Genomic DNA, 6,843 nt, shown 5'->3' with positions numbered 1-6,843 from the left:
CCCCTCAGGGCCACCAGCATCAGTCTCACTTGCCAGCTATGCTCAGGGCCTTCCCACCAGGGATCTGCCACATGGCCATAGGCAGTCTCTGTCTCTTTTGCTGATAAACAAAACAGTCTTTATTGGCATTTTGTGTCCCAGAGGATGCAAGAGGAACATGTCTAGATTAGCTTGTCTCTGCACTGCTGCACGACTCCCATATCCACTCATGTTATGTACCCAGGTGGCCCCCTTAAGTAAGCACATGGGGATATCTACTTATTGATTCCAGACACCTTTAGAACCTGGAGGGAGTTCTTCTGATGAGCATTGAGATACCTACTTTAAGGCACCCCTTAAATTTCCATAGTAATTTCCAAAGGACCACGCTCCATATGGGCATCCCTTTAATAGACCAGGTTTCCGTTGCCCTCCTATGCCATCAGGCCTTTGGTCACTGATCATGAGTCCATAGAAACCCAAACCTAGAGGCTTTTAGCACTGTTCAGTTGTTTCCATTACCACTAGTAAAACAACATGCGAGTTAGCTCACCAAGCTAATTTGTTTTTACCTTCTTCAGTCAGAGAGTGGCATCATTCCCAATGGTATGTTGTCCATTCACCATGGAACTGCCACCACAAACCAAGCAGCTCTTTGTCAGTCAGGTGACTGCTGTTTATATGGCACGTTCAAGCAACGGAGGAGTCCAGCAACTCCTCACACAGTTCTAGAGTCAGTCCTAGGGGGAAAGTGGCTCCCTGCTTGTGAGAATCTCCTTGAATTCCTCAGGTAGCATGAATCTGTATAAAACTTTCCATTTTATTAGGAACTCGTCTGGGCACTGTTGTCCACATTAGATTGATTTTCTAACACTCAAGACATCATGGGTATTTTGGGTTTCAGGATCATTTTATATGCTTTAATCATAAGGGTATCTTACGTTAATGTCCCATAGCAAGGCAAATGCCCCTCAAATGGAAATTCTCTAGTCCAGATTCCTACTAGTTACCGGAAAAAAGTCCCAGTCCAGACCCCAAGAGATGATTCTTGGGCCTCATGCAAGAAAGAATTTGGGGCAAGTCCCTAGAGTAAAGTGAAAGCAAGTTTATTAAAGTAAAAGAATAAAGAATGGCTACTCCATAGGCAGAGCAGCAGCATAGCCGCTTGACTGCGTATAGTAATAGCTATTTCTTGATTGTATGCTAAACAAGGGGTGGATTATTCATGAGTATTCCTGGAAAGAGATGGGCAATTCCCGGAACTGAGGGTTCTTCCCCTCAGAGTAGCTTCCTGACATTGCCATGGCATTTGTAAATTGTCCTGACGCTGGCAGGAATGACTTTTAGCATGCTAGTGCATTATAATTAAAATGTATGTGTAAAATGAGCAGTGAGGATGACCAGAGGTCACTTGCATTGCTGTCTTGGTTGTGGTGGGTTTTGGCTAGCTTCTTTACTACATCCTGTTTTTTCAGAAGGGTCTTTGTGACCCGTATCTTGTGCTGACCTCCTATCTCATCCTATGACTAAGAATACCTAACCACCTGGGAAGGCAGCCCAGTAGGTCTCAGGCTTATTCTTTACCCAGCCCCTATTCAAAATTGAGTCACTCTGGTTCAAACGCTTCACAGTTGTCACTGGGAGGTGCTCACTTTTGAGCCATAAGCCCTAGTCTATCTTCCATATAGGACTATCAAAACATTTGCCCCTACTAGCACTTAAGCTTCTAATCTACACTGTGTGGGCTCAGGCAATTTTACTAGTTCCTAATTAACCTGCGCAATTAATAGTGATTGAAGGGCAGATTTGCCCTTCTGTTTTACAGTACTGGGTATGGGAAACATTTCCCAGTCAGATACAATGTCCATCTCCAAAATACAGTCAGGCAAAAGAGATGCAACCACTTTCCATAAAACATGTTTAAATATACTAACCCTCCGATAAACTTTTATCTTTGTTAAAAGAAAAACTTTTGACAAATTAAGTTTAATAAAGTCTAATTGAGCAAACAATGATTCACAAATTGGGCAACCCCAGGATGAGATTAGGTTCAGATGACTCCGGGGCTGCCACGTGGTCAGATAACATGTATGGACAGGAAAAAAGTGACATACAGGAAACAGGAGTGAGTGTAAACTAAAAATAAAATTCTAAGCACCCCCAACTAGCTGAATGAATCCTTCCTCTCAGCCAAGGGTATTCCAAAGTTAAGAAGTTCAGGCTATGATAGGAAGTAGGGGTTGGACTTGCCTTGTGATACCCTCCTTTTTTTGGAATTCAGGCATAACTGACCAGCATTAATATTAAAACAGAGATCTTAAGACTTTTTGTGGCAATAAGAAACCAAATTCTGGTGGCTCATGCCTGTAATCCCAGCATTTTGGGAGGCTGAGGTAGGCGGATCACTTGAGGTCAGGAGTCTGAGACCAGCCTGGCCAACATGGTGCAACCCTGTATCTACTAAAAATAAAAAAATTAGCTGGGCATGGTGTTATCAGAGACATGTGAACCAGAGCAACTCCATCTTAAATAGGAGATAGGCAAAATAAGGCTGAAACCCACTGGGCTGCATTCCCAGACAGTTAAGGAATTCTAAGTCACAGGATGAGCTATGAGGTCGGCACAAGATACAGGTCATAAAAACCTTGCTGATAGACTACGTTGCCGTAAAGAAGCCGACTAAATCCCACCAAAACCAAGATGGCTGTGAGAGTGACCTCTGGTGTCCTCACTACTGTATTCCCATTGGCACCATGACAGTTTACAACTGTCATGGCAACGTCAGGAAGTTACCCTGTATAGTCTAAAAAGTGTTGGCATGAATAACCACTCCTTGTTTATCATCAAGAAATAACCATAAAAATGGGCATCCAGCAGCCCTCAGGGCTGCTGTCTATGGTGTAGCCATTCTTTTTTTCCTTTACTTTCTTAATTAACTTGCTTTCACTTTACTCTGTGGACTTGCCCTGAATTCTTTCTTGTGTGAAATCCAAGAACCCTTTTTTGGGGTCTGGATACAGACCTACTTCCTGTAACAGTGGCAAGCACCTATGGTCCCAGCTATTCACGAGGCTAAGGCAAGAGAATCACTTGAACCCAGGAGGTGGAGCTTGCCGTGAGCTAAGATCATGCCACTGCACTCCAGCCTGGACAACAGAGCAAGACTCAGTCTCAAAAAAAAAAAAAATTTTTTTTTAAAGACACCAAATTCCAGCCTGACTGTAGTGTAGCATCACATGACAGATAGCAAGCCCTAAAAGAAATCGAAGTATTTTATCCTAAAATACATATTTTGTAATGACCTTGCAAAGCTGTCTGCATTCTGTAGAGAATTCCTTTCCCTTTCCAAGTCTTTTCCCTGTTGGAGGAGAGAATTAAGTCTGACAGCTTTTTAAGTCTGATAAGAAGCATTTACAGTCTATTCTCTCTGAATCCTATTACCTGGAGGCTTCATCTGCATAATAAAACCTTAGTCTTCACAACCACATATCTTAACCTAGACACTACCTTCTATGCATTCTAGGGCTTTAGATACACTTTCAATCAATTGCCAATCCGAAAATCTTTGAATCCACCTAGGACCCGGAAACCTGGAACTTTCTCCCCTAATCCCTACTCCCAGTGGTCTCCCCTTTCCTAACCGAACCAATGTACATCTTACATGTGTGGATTGGTGTCTCCCTAAAATGTAGAAAACTTAAGCTGTAGCCCAACCATCTTGGGCACTTGTGGTCAGGCCCTCCTGAGGTATGTCCTTAACCTTGGCAAAATAAACTTCTACATTGATTGAGACTTGTCTCAGATACTTTTTGGTTTACAGGAGGTACGGAAGCAACTGTATTGGTTACAGCTTGGCATTTGCCTTGTTTAAACAAGGCTTGAAGAGTTGGCTGCCTGTGATCAGCTGAGATTCAGCAACTTGTTGCAAAGTAATAATAGTCTGTTTATACATTCAGTTAGGTTAGGGTTCACTGTGTATGGAGAAACCTTTATGCCAAACTTAAACCATGTAAGGAGGCAGCTTTAGACTAAATTAATATCTTAATTCTGTCAACTCTTACTTTCCTAACTATAGCCTCCCTTAGGACTTTACAGACATGTTTTGAAATCACAGTTCATTGGGTTCCTGTGTCAAGGAGCCCTGGAAATTCTCCACCCCTGACCATTTTACCCACTCTTGTGCAAAAGGCCTTTGGGCCCCTGAGGTTGAGCCAAGGGACCCCCGCCCTTTTGTCAATCTTTATCTTGATTAACCTGCCTGACTGTTGCTTTAGGCAATTTTAGATCATTTTTCTCATTATAATCTTCGCCTCCTAACTTTTCATATTTCTCCAAACTAGGGTAAATACAGCAAACTTCTTTGGAGCCCATTAATGTTACAGGGCCAGCTGGGGCTCCTGTTGGTCCATCCAACCTTAAGAGCTTTATTTTGACTCCATACATTTCCATTGTATTCACCTCATTTCTTGATAACCATATAAAGATTTCCACCCTGCTAGACAAATCCCATGACTCTCCTCTTTTTCCTCTTAGTTTCACCTTTATCAATGTTTTCTTTATTCACCTTCTTTCTTTTTCTTTTTATTGAGACCCCATCAGCTGCAAAGTTTGTTCCTGGTGTTAAGCGCCTTCTTCCTGTGCAATTTGGTCTTTCTTGAGTGGTCCTGTGAATGCTTTCTTCTCCTCTGTGGTCTGGAAGCAGCCATGGCCAAATGTGAAGGCAGTGTCAATGAACTTAAGTCAGTCTTCTCCAGAGCTCGCCGTTTGGTGTGCACCAGCATGGAGTTACGGAGGGTGAGCACTTGCTTCTTGGTTCCCACCACACAGCCTTTCAGCGTGACAAAATCATTGGTCACTTCACCATAGTGGACAAAGCCACCTAGAGGGTTGCTGCTCTTGTCAGACAGATCATAGTTGATGGAGGCATTGTTCTTGATCAGCTTGCCGTCCTTGATAAGGTAGCCCTGGCCAATCTTATAGATCTTCTTGTTGATCTCAGTGTGGTGATGGTAGCCTTTCTGCCCACCACGTGTCACAGAGAAGGCCACATGGGCAGGGTGCCATGCCCCAATACAGGCCACCTTACTCAGGCTTCGGTGGGTCTTGCGGGGCAGCTTCTTGGTGTGCCAACAACTGGTGACCCCTTTGTAGCCTTTGCCGTTGGTCATCCCAATGATGTCCATCATTTCATCCTGCCCAAACACTTGGTTCACAGGTACCTGCTGCTCCAGCCTCTCAAGGGCCCAGTCCAGCTTCTCGGCCATGGTGCCTCCATCAGGTGGGCCACCTTCTGGCACAGAGGAAGCAGGTGCATCTGGATGTGGGCAATGATGCGGATGACTTGGCAGTACTTCACACTGCTGAAGTCCTTCTCCCGCTGCTTCTTTCCATCCTCATCCTGCCATTTCTTGCAGTACTTTGTAAAGGTTTTCCTCTTAGATTTATGCCAATTCTTAGGCCGGGCGCGGTGGCTCAAGCCTGTAATCCCAGCACTTTGGGAGGCCGAGGCGGGTGGATCACGAGGTCAAGAGATCGAGACCATCCTGGTCAACATGGTGAAACCCCGTCTCTACTAAAAAAAAATACAAAAAATTAGCTGGGCATGGTGGCGCGTGCCTGTAATCCCAGCTACTCAGGAGGCTGAGGCAGGAGAATTGCCTGAACCCAGGAGACGGAGGTTGCCGTGAGCCGAGATCGCGCCATTGCACTCCAGCCTGGGTAACAAGAGCGAAACTCCGTCTCAAAAAAAAAAGATTTATGCCAATTCTTATAGAAATGCCTCTTGCACTCCTTGCTGATGTGCTCAGTGAAGATGGTCTTGAAGCTCTGGAGGCCTTGAGGAGTTTCCACGTAGCCCGCAATGCCCACAACCACCATGGGTGGTGTCTCCACAGTGGTCACAGCCTCTACCACCTCCTTCTTGTTCACCTTGGATCCTGGCCTGTGGACTTCCCACATGTGGGATGTGGGTCATGCCAGCCTTGTATCCCAGGAAGGCTGTGAGGTGGACCGGCTTGCTTGGAAGGGTCATCCTTAGGGAAACGTTTCACCTTCCTATGATGCCTGCTGCTGTACCTCTGAGGCAGCAAGCCGAGGGACCCATGTCTGGGAGTGGAGAACTTTCCGTGAGACATCACGCTGTTAAAATCTGCTGGTAGTCACCTTATTTCTTAATAACCATTTAAAAATGTCCACCTTCCTGGAAAGTTCTTTGGCTCCCTTCTCTATCTTTTTCTATTCTCTTGTTAATTAACCTAATGTTTTCATTAGCACCTGTAAGACCCTTGAGGAGAAGCTGTGACAGCAAACTGGATAAAGCTTTCTGAACTTGCTTATGGGTTTGCAAAATCGTAAGGTTAGATGAGGATCTTCATTAAAGGAGCCCCCTTAATAACATTTACCATAACTCAGCAGGCTAATATCCCAGTCATTGTAAAGCTGGTCCCACAAGGTTTGCATATGAAGCATATCAGCTGCTGTAACTGGAGTTTTCACTTAGCATTTCTAGGTGAAGTCAGGCAATCTCCCTTTTCAGAGTATCCAGTTCACCAGGCTGGCTATTCCCTCAGGAATCACTTCCGGTCCATGAGTGTTTCATAGTGAGATATGGATATTGCATCAACCCAGACATATTCTTCCACTCTGCAGCATTTAAAACCAAAGATACTGCCCCTAAATTAGTTACTCTTTCAATCCATTTTAGTAAAGGTTCTTCAGGAAGCTGATGATACCAGTCTATAAAATGAAACAATTCCTTTACATTATACCCTCTGGTTTCAGTAGCTTCTTTGTTTTGTCTTTTCCACACATTGACTACCTTCTTGGTAAGCACAGGTCTTAGAGGTAATTTCTGTAGTCCTGGCA

At 44.4% G+C, this 6,843-nt stretch overlaps 1 pseudogene; it reads right to left on the bottom strand.

Moving 5' to 3' along the window:
• Positions 1–4,599: 4,599 nt before the first annotated feature.
• On the bottom strand, positions 4,600–6,113 carry LOC116528700 (annotated as a pseudogene).
• Positions 6,114–6,843: the final 730 nt, after the last annotated feature.

Source organism: Sapajus apella, unplaced genomic scaffold (genome assembly GCF_009761245.1).
Source record: "Sapajus apella isolate SASKATOON/1434 unplaced genomic scaffold, GSC_monkey_1.0 scaffold59, whole genome shotgun sequence".
In the NCBI taxonomy this organism is placed as follows: Eukaryota; Metazoa; Chordata; class Mammalia; order Primates; family Cebidae; genus Sapajus; species Sapajus apella.
Note: the sequence above shows the minus strand (reverse complement) of the source record. Positions and strands in the feature narration are given on the sequence as shown.